Source organism: Notechis scutatus, chromosome 11, assembly GCF_049901735.1.
Source record: "Notechis scutatus isolate UNSWTSFEM ecotype Mainland chromosome 11, rNotScu1.2, whole genome shotgun sequence".
Classification (NCBI taxonomy): Eukaryota; Metazoa; Chordata; class Lepidosauria; order Squamata; family Elapidae; genus Notechis; species Notechis scutatus.
In genome coordinates, this window is record NC_142019.1 from 8,176,679 (window position 1) to 8,190,788 (window position 14,110).

At 41.8% G+C, this 14,110-nt stretch overlaps 1 long non-coding RNA gene across 2 annotated transcripts; it reads left to right on the forward strand.

The window, feature by feature from the left end:
• The first annotated feature begins 111 nt into the window (after positions 1 to 111).
• On the forward strand, positions 112 to 10,283 carry LOC148129697 (uncharacterized). 2 transcript variants are annotated; one of them, XR_015750821.1, is made up of 3 exons: positions 112 to 386; positions 489 to 667; positions 9,555 to 10,283. It is a non-coding gene; the product is annotated as an uncharacterized LOC148129697 (long non-coding RNA). The 2 variants fall into 2 exon arrangements; XR_015750820.1 differs by lacking the exon at positions 9,555 to 10,283 and adding an exon at positions 900 to 1,190.
• Positions 10,284 to 14,110: the final 3,827 nt, after the last annotated feature.

Sequence of the window (14,110 nt, forward strand, 5' to 3'; positions counted from 1 at the left end):
GCAGCCCCGCCGCCCGCCATCCCGCCGCCACACACACACACACACACACCCCGCCGCTTCACAAGACACGCGCGCGCGCGCAGCCGCCCGCCCCCCGCGCTCAGTCAAGCCGACTCACGGGACCGCGGTCACGTGGCGCGGCGGGGGCCAATCGCGGCTTCGCTCGCGCCGGAGGCCCTGGAGAAGCGCCCCGTCGCCACGGCAACTGCGGGTCCCTGTCAAAGTTAGGCCCGAGTGGCTAAGCAAGGCCTAAATCGACCCTCCGGGTCCGTCGGGGGTTGTGGGCAGGAGGGTGAGGAGAGGAGAGGAAGCGCCTCCGGTTCTCTGGCGGCTGGGGTGGCAGCCGTCCCAAGGCTTTTCTGACAAGTCGAATTCCTCTCCGGCCGGTAATTTGCCCTCCAATTTCCTTGGCGAGCCGTGTTTGCGAGGGCAGGTTTCCTGAGCGGAGAAGTAGGTGCTCTTTTACTGATTCTTTTTTTGCTTGCTAGATTCACCTCCCCGCCTTTTCCTGCCAGGAAGTCGAGATGCCGCGGGGCGCGCGCGGCAACCCTGCTTTTCACCCAGGGCAACCACCGCCCTGTGAGGTAGGCCGGGTGGAAGGAGAGGCTCTGGCCTGAAACGCTGCTGAGCTTTCCTGCCCGAGGTTGGACTGGATACCCCGCTGCCGGTATGACACTTAAACCCCCGCCTGCTGTCACTTCCCATTTCCCTTTTCCATCCCTTTCCGAGGCAGAAGCAGCATCCAATGTTAAGCCTGGTCAATAAAATATTAATTTCCCCGGGGAGGCCAGGCCTGGCTGGCTCCAGGGATGCTATGGAGGACCGATGGGTCAAAAATCGGGTTTTCAATTCAATTGTATAGAATGTGAAGGATGTGTGTTTGTGTTTTATTTTTATAGTTATAATGTACACTGAAGATGGCATTTAATTTCGTTGTACGAGGTGCAATAACAATAAACTAAACTCAATTAAACAAACTAAAATGGCAGAGATAACGCTTCAGATTTTTATGGGGGAACCGAATTACCTCACAGTCCACAATGGTGCAGACAGAAGAGAGCGTGCAGCTCATCAATCCACGGGGAAAGTAATTCCTTTAAAGTGTGATTCGGGAATATTATTTATTATATAATTTATATATAAACATGATTTATAAAGTAAGTAAATAAAAAGGGATTTTATCGGCTGCATTTCTGCCCTGCTTTTTCTCAGCTGCGGGTGGTCTAAATCAGAGTTTTAAATCAAACTGTGTTCTTAGGACTGTGTGAAAACTCAGTGGGACTCCCTGAGATATTAAAGGATATTAAAAGAAAAAAAAGTACTCCAATGCAGCAGTCAAATTTCTATTCTTAGAGCCTTGCCTCTTGATCCTGGTATATTTTTCAGGTTCTGCAGTCTAAAAAAGCTTGAAAAAGCCTGGTCTAATCAAAAATCCTTCAGTCGTTTTATCCTCAACAAGTTTGGTCTAGTGGTTAAGGCATCAGGCTAGAAACTGGGAGAGTTCAAGCTAATTGGGTGATCTTGGGCCAGTTCCTCTCCTTCAACTCATCTGACAGGGTTGTTGTTGTAGGGAAAATAGGAGGAGGAAGATGTGTTGGATATGTTCATTGCCTTATTTGTGAAAATAATAAAGGTGTGATATAAATAAATGAATGAAAACATAAATAAATGACAGGTTGACATGTGAGAGAGGTGACATGTGAGAGAGAATCCCAAGTCATCAACTGGGCTTTGTGATCAAATGGGACTTGAATTTGGGGTTCCTCAGCCCCAATCCAATACCCTAACCTTGCGGCATCTCTCAGAGAGGGGTCCAAACAGTCAAAGGTGTCCATGGCTGTGCAATGAAAGCCCTACCCCCATTTATGTGCCTTTACCTGCCCCTCCTACTGGCTTTCTTTTAGTTAAAACCTAATGGTAGTTGCAACAATGTTTGCCTTTATGTCGCACTGCTATACTTAATTACCTTGTCCCTGGAATTCTTGGGCTAATAACTTCTGGACTTCTCTTGGGGACATTGCTAACTGAACTTTGCTTATTGCTAAACAATCTCCCTGACTTTGACCTACATTGATGATCTTATTTTTTGGACTACCAGTTCCATTTTACTCCTGGTTACAGCTGTCTCTTATATTTTGTGACTTGCCCAGGATTTTGCACAGACTGCCTGTTGGGATTGTTTCATGAAGGACTATTTTTAAATAGTTTCTATTAGTGCCATCGGATCTTCGCACCCATTTCCCCTCGTTTTGATGTTTTCTTTATCGTGGTCTCTCAGTCTGTTCTCTCTCTGCACCATTGGATGCTTGTTTTACTTGGTGTGCTTTTGGGAAATAAAATTTAACCATTGTTCATTTTCCAGTTTCTGCAGTTTTTACAAGGTGGATGAATCTGTTCACAAAGATCAGGTTAATGATCATACTATTGAGTAATGCAAAATAAGCAATACTATCAAATGTCCCAAAATTTTGGCTGTCCTTAGTAGTTGCCCAGATGCATGTTAATGGCACTCTCTCTTTTTCCTAAGAGAGTCCTGCTTCTGATATCACACAGGAATCTTTAGGATGCAAGAATAAAAAATTCAACCCCTACAAGTAATTTAATGTATTATATGAAGTAGCCATTTCAGTTTGGAAAATATATTTGATGCAACAGTGTGACATTACTCAGTGAGATAGCCAATTGTGCAATCAGGATTAAACAAGTTTAGCATAGTGTAGGAAAATGTTAGAGTCACAATATAATTTTTTTAGACTAATAACTCTCAACTTTGAAAAATTACTATGTTGTAATTTTTCCCATAAATGCTGAAAAAAATAGACATGAATCAATAGCTGAACTGTACAACTAAGAAATGCAAGTTAGGCCCTGATCATCTAGAGAAGAGGGAAAATCATTTTGTACATGAGACTCTTCTGTCCTTCTGACTGCAAGTTCTGTCAAGTCATTGAAATTATAATAGGGTAGGAAAAATTTATACCCTTGCAGTTATAAGTCAGATAGAAAGGAGGAAAAGTCTGCTCTGTGTTTGCAACACCTCTTGATCTTCCATGGAAGTACAAAGGGGGCCTCTTTTTACAGTTTTCGCTGTCAGTTAGGGTAACATCAGTGTGTACCTTCAAAAGCAGCCTTATAAGAATGAATGGGGAAGTGGCTACACAACCACTTGTTACAGAAGGTGACATCATCCCTTTGGAGGGGGAATTCACATAGAAAAACTGAGTGTTGACAGAAGGATTTCTTTTACTACTCATCCTCTTTACAATTTGCCCATTAAGTTGTGGCTCAGAGCCAATTCTTAAAACCTCACACACATTCAATTCTGAGATACACACAATGTGCTTTCCACTCCAGTTTTTTGGCATGACTACTGATTCAAAATGGAAAGCTGACATCTAGTCTGAAGGGTAGTGTGTGCTCAATACACACAGAGGTGGAGAATTTTGCAAACACTGCAGCTGTCAACTTTGAACAGATATTTTTTCCCAAAGGAGGGGTATCTACCTGTTGCTCAGCTATGAAATCTGGATGGGACATCAGTTCTGTAAGTTGGCATCAATTTTACTGTCCATGGAAGTCATTCAAAGCGGATATAGTGAAATAAGGTACCTATGAAGCAAAACAACAGTCATGCAATCTGTCATGCTGTTTGAAACAAGAAGTAGGATTGGCTGCTGCCAACAAAGTTTCTAGCAACCATTTAAGGATATTACAAAGTGAAATCATTAACACTGGGCCAAATCTAGGATTAATGTAGTGTCCAGATTTGTTATTTATATTTATTTTTGCTCAGATAGTTTTATAAGCAAATGAAAGACTCAAATGCCATACTGGCTTGATTTTCTTGATTAATTATTCTATGCTGTGTTCAAAGATTCAGTGTTTCTTCATTAAAAATGCATCTTTTTAATCCAGCTATTATTTTTCGAACTTGGCATTCTAATCAAAAGAACAAAGTTGATTTGATTAACCTTAAGAGTGACCACTCTTGCTTTGGCCTCTGGTTTCCCATCGGTAATGTTCAGTTATAACTTTTGTGAAGGAGCCTATCTCCACCTATTATATTCTGCTGTTTAAGTAGCCCACTTCTGGGATTCCAGAAAACTCTTTTAAGATCTGGTTCTTAAAAGGTTAAAGTGTTGGGAGACTGGGCTATACTCAAGGGTGGGATTCAAATTTTGTAACAACCGGATCTGTGGGTGTGGTTAGGTGGGAGTGGCCAAGTGACTGGGTGGGCATGGCTTCTTTTTTCAACAACACCCCCCACCGGTTTTTTGGGCCTTCTGGGTCTCAGGGAAGCTTCCTTGGGGGGGGCATTTTTGCCCCCAGAAGTCTTCCCTGGGGCTCAGGAAGTAAAAAAACAGAGCATGGAGGGGCATGCAGCACCCCCCTGTGCTCTGTTTTGGGGCTTCCTGGGCCTCAGGGGAACCTCCTGGGTGAAGCAGTAAGTAAGTGAGGGGAATCCCGGCACAGCTGATCCTAGGAACAGGAAGAACGCAGTCAGCGATATCGAGCATGCATGCAATGTTGCGCATCCGCAATAAGCACTGCCTGGGAGGGGAGGGGTGGGCAGAGAGGGGAGGGGCCAGCTGGGGGCACGATTTGCCAGTTCTCCAAACTGTGCAGAATCATAACAACCGGTTCTATAAAACCGGTCCGAACCAGTGGAATCCCACCCCTAGTTATACTGGTTTCTGGTGGGTTTTAGTCTAAGCTGCCTGTGTTGTTTTTACATGTCTGAAATTCTATCTCTGCCAAGAAAATTATTTATGGGTCTTTATGATCACCAGGAGTTAAATTTGAAGAAGTCTTTACCTTACATTTTCATATTTCATCCATAAGTATACTGTGATTTATTTAATTGTGGTTTAGTGTATTGTATGAAGCTAAAGTTTGGAGATTATGGTTTATGACAGTATGTAATATGATCCTTCTCAGAAGTGATTCATTCAACATGGTTCAGAAAATCATGGTAAATGCTGTAACTTCTTGGAATTAGGACAGGGGGTGGGGGGGAAGGGGCCAAAGAGAAGGAGGAACAAAAGGAAAATTGTCCCTCTCAGTGTCCTCTAACAAACTTGAGAAACACACCACACTTGAGAGCTTTTGGTTCCCAAAATTATAGCTGCACAGTAGCGCTTATTTAAGAGCACTAAAAATTTCAGTGTATTAAAATCTACTACGTCATGCTCTGGCACGTGCATATACACACCCATACAGTATGCACCTGATGTGCTTGTTCCATTTCTTTCAGGCAGAAACAATAAAATGTTTGACCAATGAGCACTACTGTAATGTTGTTCTTCCTTCACAGTGACTCATAGCCCTATTTAAACTTTTTAATTTGCTCTGAGGCGATCTCTCCTTCATACCCTAAATGGCAGCCCTTGGCAGCTCCATAGGAGAAACTTCACTTGCCTACAAACTTCCTCTGTTCCCCATTGACCTTTCACAACTATAGCAGTGCAGTTGTAAATGCACACAGGCACACAAAGAAGCACGTCTAGTCAGCAGAGCTTGTTTTCTGGTAAACATCTATGTAGTCAGGCTAGAAATATCCTCAAAGCTTTACACATCACATTTAACTTGGCTTGCCTCTGTTCTAATCAACGACTCCCTTTCCACATGCTCAATCTAATTAATAACCTTACCATTTCATATCTCTATAAACACCACTCCTGCCAGCTTGAACATTCTCTTCTGATGCGGGCTACTAAAATCTTTGCCTATTTCAGGTTATATGGAAAAGTTAAAATCATATACAGTATCATGCTACATCAAAATTCCATGTTGATGTAACATGATACTGCGTATGAATCCTCCCTCAGTCTGTATAAATGTCCTAATAAGAAAAGGATCTATGCAAATGTTCGGCCCCCGGATAGATAGACTAGGAAAAACCTTCAGTCAGTATAAGCAAGTATGGCACTTTCTGGACTTCTTAAGACTACAGCTTTTATAATTCCTAACCAGCAAGATATATAGTAGGTGGAAGTTGTAATCAAACACTTTGGGAAAGCACCAAACTGTTGTGGTTCGCCGGCAGCCGGTACAGACAGAAGCGGAATCGGACAGTGGGGAAAGAAAGGGGACCAGTCAGGGAGTCTGGAGAGGACTCGGACAAAGGTCCTGCATCCAATGCAGAGATGGGGCCAGGACCATCTGGGAGTGGGGTGCTGCTTTTGGAGTCTGGCAGCAGAGAGGCCGATGAACAAGGGGAGCCTGTTCCCAGTGTGTGTGTGTGCACAGAGTTGTTAGAAGGCAAGAGCAGCTGAGACAAAAGGGGAGACTCGGGAGTAAGGCTGGGAGGTGATTGCCCCTCTCATAAGCGATAAAAGTCAGGCCAAGATGATGAAACCTTTGCAGGAAACTAAGTAGTTCCATCGATTCCAAGTCACCCTTGAAGCTCTGTGTACTTCGGTTGGTTTTTCTTGTACCTCAGTTGGTTTCTTTTCTAGTTAATTTGATTCTTCTGGTTTTGGCAGCACTTCTCAGAACAGAAAGGTGTGTGCTTATCTTGGGGGAACTGTTTGAGTGTAATTCCGGCTGGGAATGAAAACAATTCCCAGCGTTGTAATAAAATAGGTTTTGCTTTTAAAATAAGTTTGTGCATAATTACAGTTTACGAAGCCTACGTCAGAACACAAAGAAAACAGATTTGCTTGCATGGTTGCTAAGTTGTGGTTTATTGAGTAAACTTGGCTGGGTTCACCCAACACTCAGTGCAACCAAGTCATACTTTATGTCTAGGAAAAATTATCCTAAGAGTTATTTAGGACAGCAAGTAGAAAATAAGTACTATACTCTAACCTAAAAATGAGACTAGCTTAGTCTCACAGTTAAGGATACAAAGGAGTTAGAATATGTAAGCTATCATTATAGCTGGGCTGCAAATAGCATTAAGTCACAATTAAGTCATAAAGCCGCCTTGAGTTATCTATAAAAATAACAAAGGCGGGACAAAAATATCTGAAATAAATAATGTGGAATTTTGCCAAAGGAGCACAAGATTTATTTTATTTATTTATTTGATTTGTCAATCCCTTACAAGATAATAGATATAAGTATAAACATGAGTAAGAATACAGGAAATAGGTACGAATAAATGGGGACAATAGGACAGGGACGGTAGGCATGATGGTGCACTTATGCACGCCCCTTACAGACCTCTTAGGAATGGGGTGAGGTCAATAGTGGTTAGTTTGAGGTTAAAGGAGTGGGGTTTACAGGATGTAACAACAGAGTCAGGTAGTGCATTCCAGGCAATGACCACTCTGTTGCTGAAGTCCTACTTTCTGCAATCAAGTTTGAAGCGGTTTACATTGCATTTGTATCTGTTGTGTGCTCTTGTATTGTTGTGATTGAAGCTGAAGTAGTCATTGACTGGTAGGACATTGTAGCAGATAATTTTGTGTGCTACGCTTAAGTCTAATGGCGTAGTTTAAGATTGTCTAAGCTTAGATTTACAACTCTTAATGCCTTTTTGGAAATGCTGTTACAGTGAGCTCTGGTGCTCAGGTCATCTGCAATGATCATTGGGTGCCTGCTTTAGAAGACAGATGGAATCAAGCCTGGTAATATAGGATATTCTGTTGCGAGCAGAGGAGTGTGGTACTCTTCTTGTGAAATACTTCTGGACTCGCTCGATTGTAGTAATGTCTGATGTGCAGATTCCAGACTGATGAGCTGTATTCGAGTATTGGTCAGGCAAAAGTTTTCTATGCTCTAGTTAGCAATTCGATATTTCTGGAGGAGAAGCTTCCTAAGATTAGATTTACAACTCTTAATGCCTTTTTGGAAATGCTGTTACAGTGAGCTCTGGTGCTTAGGTCATCTGCAATGATCATTGGGTGCCTGCTTTAGAAGACAGATGGAATCAAACAATGAGAAAGCAGAGGGTTTTTTTGTACAAATTGAGGGCTACAAGACTTCAAATTCTAGGGATCTGATTTGGCTTATCAGTCCTATTGTTAGCTAAAGTGGGCCTTTCAGGGGGTAGCAGAGATGGGTAAGCCCCTTATTAGGGAGATGAAATGTTGAGATTGTTAGCTGATAAGAAGATGCAGGCGGGGGGGGGGGTTGGATTTCTCTAGCTTGCAGTACCCTTGAAGGGCTTGTTTGGGCTCTGTTGTGAGCTGTTGAAGAGATTTCCGATCTTTGGTCTAGATTGGATTGGGAAGGTATCTGGGACAGGGTCAATTTGATGAGATCAGGCAAAGAAAGGAACTGGATTTGGCCTTGGACATATGCAAAAGATAGGAATTAGAGGCTGTGCAGTTTCCATTTTGTTTGTTAAGTTCATTATTTTCACTGCAATCATATTTTGTTTGGTTTTGGCCTAGCATTTTGTTTGGCTTATTAACCGCCCTAGCCAATGTATTTAGCAAAGCATGATCAAAACAATATAATGTAGTTAGGTTCCAGCACCACTAAGGCTTCTGTCCAGTCAATCTTCCTTTATTTCTGAAAACCTTCTTGAACTCTATAAGCAAACTGAGCGACTAGAATACAGTAGCTGTTTACAACTGCAACTTATGCACTTTTCCTGAATCGTTCAGACATTGCTGAATTAAATTCCCAATAGCCCATGTCTACTCAGCTAATGGAGGATTTCAGCCCCTCTTCTGCCAGGCTTTCTGCTGTGTAAACATATTTACACACGCCTGCTCAAAATTCTGTTGCAACACTAGCCAAGAAAACAACAAAGGAGTTATATTTACAGTAAGATTTTATTTCTATAATATATATGCAGAAGAGTTAGGATTCTTTCCTTTTCTGTAGAACAGAGAAGGCCATCATCAGTTTTTGTCTTTGACCTCAACCATATTACTCAATCCTTCCACCAATAAGGGGGTGATAGTAAGGCACTACTGTATTCAGAAACACTGCTCATACAGTGTGCTAAGCCAGTTGATTGGAAATTGAATATATCACTATTCACTGGCTTGACAAAACTTGCTAAGCCCAAACATAAACAAGTCCCATTATGACTTCAGCAGGCAACCACTTCTGGGGGCTCAAGAGTGACAATAGCTTTCCATGGCTTGTTTAGAAGTGGCTGAAGCCAGCGCCCATTTTGGTTCGAAGTTCTGGGGTTGTAAAGGGTGAAATCCATTGCATCTTCTGGCACTGTCCCTTAACCTTCAAAATGTCCCCCAAGTACAAAAAAAAAATTGTGACTACAACTTCTGGAATCGATTTTCTATTCCTGGCTTGGTATCAAAGCTAAATTGGACATTTAGCTTGTTATTATTCATTTATTTAGTGTATGGCACCTTAAGCTTGTAAAGCATGTCCTTTGCAAACAGTGGCTTTACCCTGCTGAAGAAAAAAATCAGCTTCATCATACTCATGAAATTAGTAACAGGCCACATTAGGCAAGGTAATAATTGTTGAAGCAGCCATGCATTTCTTAATTGGATCTCACCTTCATGGTTGACTATCAACGTGTTTTCATTTATGGAGGCAGGAAACAGGAGATGAAATGGCCAGGCAGGGCCAGCTTACATACATACCGTGTTTATTTTCTATGTGATCTTTGTTTTCTCCACCAGCTCATTTGGGAGATGCTATTAGAAATCTGGCTTAAAGCCACCTTAGGATCTTCATTGTCACGTGGAATTATCTGAATGAGAGTTTTCCAACTTCAGGTTTGGCTGCCTTCTGAGAGCACCCTGCAACAGGACCTGAGTGAAAAAAAGGCGAACCTGAGTGAAAAAAAGGCATTTGTCAATAAGCAGGACCAGAGCCAAAAACTCCTTTCGTTCTTTTTGTCTGATTCACAATCTCCCCACCCCCACCCCTGTTCTTTTCCCCCCTCTTCAGGCAGTTCTTTATTTGACTAAAAGTTATATGAGAAAATTGGAGGGAAAAATGCGTAGCAGCGATCGTATCTTTAAATGATCTGATTGTGCTTTGAAAACACAGCACTGAAGCACTTGGTGTGTTTGTTTTTGAATCTGTTTCTTCTACCCTCCCTCTACTCCTCAATTTATTCTTTTGTAAATATAGTTCAAGAGATATCCATGGGACATGTTTTTCTAGGTAAATAAGATTAGGAATACAGCTTTCATTCTTATTACACACTGGATATGCAATATACATTTGAATTTGAATATACAATTAATTTGGATTCAGGAATAGAACTTGCTCATTTATGACTGTAAGATTTACTGTACTGTGTGCGCCCTCTACTGGAGAAATGACAACAGGCAGCAAAAGTGCATCTTTATGGCTCAGTTCTAAGCCATAAAGTATCTGTCTCACCTTCTGGAAATTAATCCTAATGCTTTTTGTTTTCAGAAGCAGAAGTATGCAACGGTTATCCAGTGTGACTCATGTTGTTCGTGTTTATTCTCATCAGCTGTTTTATAATAATTGAATATCTCACTGTCACTTTGCCTAACCCCAGATTGTGTGTGTGCAGGTATGACAACAATCCGTTGATTAGACAAACTATAGAAAATTGCAGCCACACCAGAGGCAGTTAGATGTTTACTTTCCTTAGATATTGAATTATAACATCCACCTCATTGCAATTCTATAGCTCCATATAATGAGTTTATTATGGTTTTATCTTAATTTAATATTTTATCTCATATAATGTATTGTCCACATATTATACACACGGACACGGAATGTATGTATGTATCTGAAAGTCAGAATTTCCCCAAGACATGACCTCCCTCCACATTCCACATAGGGCTGGACTCTTACACTAAGTCACTGTGCAGTTTGACTTAGGCTTAAGCATGTCTAAAACTTAAATCCTGGTCTGCAGACTATAGATTCTAGTTTAGGGCATTGTGTGAGCCATGGCTTAGCAAATCATGTCTTTTTGGAATGTCATGCTAGTCACTGTGTGACTCAGGGTGACTAGTGATGACTAGGGGATGAAAGTTATAGTTCCCCAGTCTATAGGCGCATCCCATGATTTATTCCTTATTTCAACCATGCCTGTGTTCATACCACATGCCAAACACTATACTGAGTCATTAAGCCAAGAGTTTGATGATCAGGAACTATTCTTAATGTTTTTTTTCCAGTGGCTGGAGAATTTATAACTAAGACACCTTTTATATTTTAGTTCTGTATTTATAAGCTATGACAGCCTTGGTGAATTACATGATAATTTCAAACATCAGCCACGTATATGTCCATAAATATTACCTACTGACCAGGTTTTTGCCTAAGTTACAGAAAAGCTTCCTATGCCTTTGCTCCTTCCATGGCCTTTGCTGCAAGCATAGAAGGCACACACAAATGCCACGGTTTCGCGTGAGCTTCCTAGGCTTTGAAAAGCAAAGCAGGGTTCGATGTGGTTATCATTTGGCTGGGAAATGTCAAGGAAATTTCAGAGCTGGAGGTAAGACTGGGAAGCAAAATAAAATCATGGAAGTATTGCTGCCAAGAAAACTATAAGGTCATGAAGATTTCAGGAGTTGAACTGGCATCAAAGCAGACCCAGTTCTACTTTCTGCTGGCAAGAGAGGACAGCCTTTCCTCCAGGCAAAGTTTCTTACAAAACAGCCTCTTAAGGAATTCAAAAGCTGAAATGTCCTTTGATAGCTTTTAGATTGCCCTCATCAATCTGGCTTAACGGGGGATTTTCATTCAGCCTTTGATATGCCCTCCCCAGGGATCCCTTCCTCTTGTTCTGAGGCATGGAAAACTCCTGGGGGTTCTCCCAAAATGGAGGAAGGAATTGCTTTTGGGGCCCTTTGGCAGATTCTTTGCATCTGAAGAGCTGAAAATGGTCGGCCTCCTTTTGGCAATTGATTCCTTTGTCTTGCTTTATTTCACCAAAGCAGGACAGAAATCCTGCTCTGACAGCAGAAAGGCTATCCCTTTCTTAGGCAGATTATTGATTGATGCTGCAAGAAATAAGGCCAGTGTCCAAAATGTGTGAGTGAAGCTGCCACTTAATCCAGCTTAATCTAATGTAATCAAAGAGGTTGGGGTCACATTAAAGAATGCTTGCTTAACCATGGTTCATGAAATAAATCACAAATGGCCAGATGCACACAGGCTAAGCCAAAAACCTGTTTTGCAATACACTGTGGCTGAGTTCACAAAATATTTAAACAAATTACAAGACTATCAGGTAAAGACTTAACAAATGCATTCACATAATATTGCTAAACTAACCTTTGCTAGTTTCTGGTGAATGACCATATTATGTGAAGGCTGCTTTGCCACCTTTCTGACTACGCAAGTTGATTGATTATTCCATGTACTGTACAAATTAAGTTAATTCTGCAATCAGATATACTGTGCAAATGCAGCTTATGATTTAACCCCCCCAAGTCAAATATACCATATGAATGCCCTCCCCCTCATGTAATTGGATATTAATTTCTCCATCAACTCCAACCACCATGGCTGAGGATAGAGAAATAATGCAGATTACCATGAAAAATGTAGAAGGCCACATATTGCCTCATATTGTTCATCAGCCTTCTCCAATCTGACTTCACTCTGGTAAGGACTTTGGGTGTTGCAGGCCCAACATTTTATAAAAAGTGCCACATTAGGAAAATCTGCAGCTTCCAACTCTGAGAATATGTTCAGCTGCTGTTTGGCCCCCTGGTTACCTTCCTGTCTTGTCCCTTTCTAATGAACGGCTATTCTGGTTTCGACATTTCACTGCCCCAGGATTTAACAACTGCTTGCCGCCATTCATTTCTGCAATCTAACACTTGCACCGCAGCTGGAGTCTGGCATTTGGCAAATCCCAGGACTGAGCACATGATGATACCCTGAGGCTAAAGTCACTTTTTTTACTTTCCACATGGCTTTTTTTTAAAGCTTTGGCTTTGTTGTTGTTAGTTTTTAACTGCTTAACATTCTAAAAACCTACAAAGGGTCAGATCTCTCCCTCCCAGGATGGATTGCAGTTGGCACAGTAATGGAAAGAAAATAGGCAGGCTCAAATACCAGCTCTGGCAGCTTGAGAGTCGGATCATGGCCTGCTGAAATAGGTTCTGATAGAAGTTGGGGAGGGAAGGGGGATGTATTTGAAGGCACAAAGCTTGTTAGCACATGGTTTAAACACGGATGGCTTGACAAGGTACAACTGGCAGGATTTGTACAAGCCAAGTCATAAATCATTGCTTAGAAACCACAAGGGTTGAGTTCATACAACACGCACATCCAAACCAAGCTATAGGTCTGTGGCTGAAATCATGATGCATAAGGCTTTCAAATTTACCCTAAAATCTATCTTAAAACAGTTTTCCATACTTGGGAGTCGAAAGGAAAAGTAGAAGGGGAGGGAGTTTTCCCCCTCCTCTTTTTCATCCTAATGGAACAAAATATGCTTCTTTAAATATGCCAGAGAAATTATATATTTAAAAGTTTAAATTCAAACAGGAATGGTGCTTTCATATACAATGTATCCCCTAATGAGGGATACTTGTACAATAAGGTTTCTAGGATGTAAATAGAAAGTAACAATTACTAATGTTTAGTGAAAGATCAAATACTGTATCTAAATTGTGACTGTGGTTGGAGTATCACTAAAAGGTACTATTTATCTTTTACAATGTTTTTAATGCAAATGTAGCAGTGTTTGGGAGTATCACTTTGCATTTTTCCTACTGTACCTCCTTTGCATTTCAATATTTTAACAATAAACATGGATTATTATTTTTAAAAAAGTAACTACTTCCATCAGGCCAATTCAAAACCACAGATTCCAAGCTTGTGACCTGGCTAAAATTTTCCACCCAGCAACCCTGTAAAGAGGCCAGAAAGATGGAAGGAGGGGGAGGGTGCCTAAGGGCCGGTTCCCAGACCTGACACAATTCTGTGCTCAATGTGGGAAGAGGCTGCAGTCACTCAGATCCTGCTTCACCGGCGTGCCGAGACGGTTCGGGCTGCAGCTCCCAGGGAGCCCTGCAGCTCCCTGAACGATGAAACAGGCCGCAGGAAAAGTGACCTTCCCCCTTTGCAAAAATAGCTGCAGCTTCGGGCTGCGACGTTATGCAAGTCCCCGTTACTTGCGGAGTAAGCCCGCCTGGAAGCAACGGGCCTTGCTTCTGAGTAATATCTGAGATGGAGGCCGGCACCATCAAAGGAGCCGTTCGAAGCCGAAGGGGCTTCTCAGGTC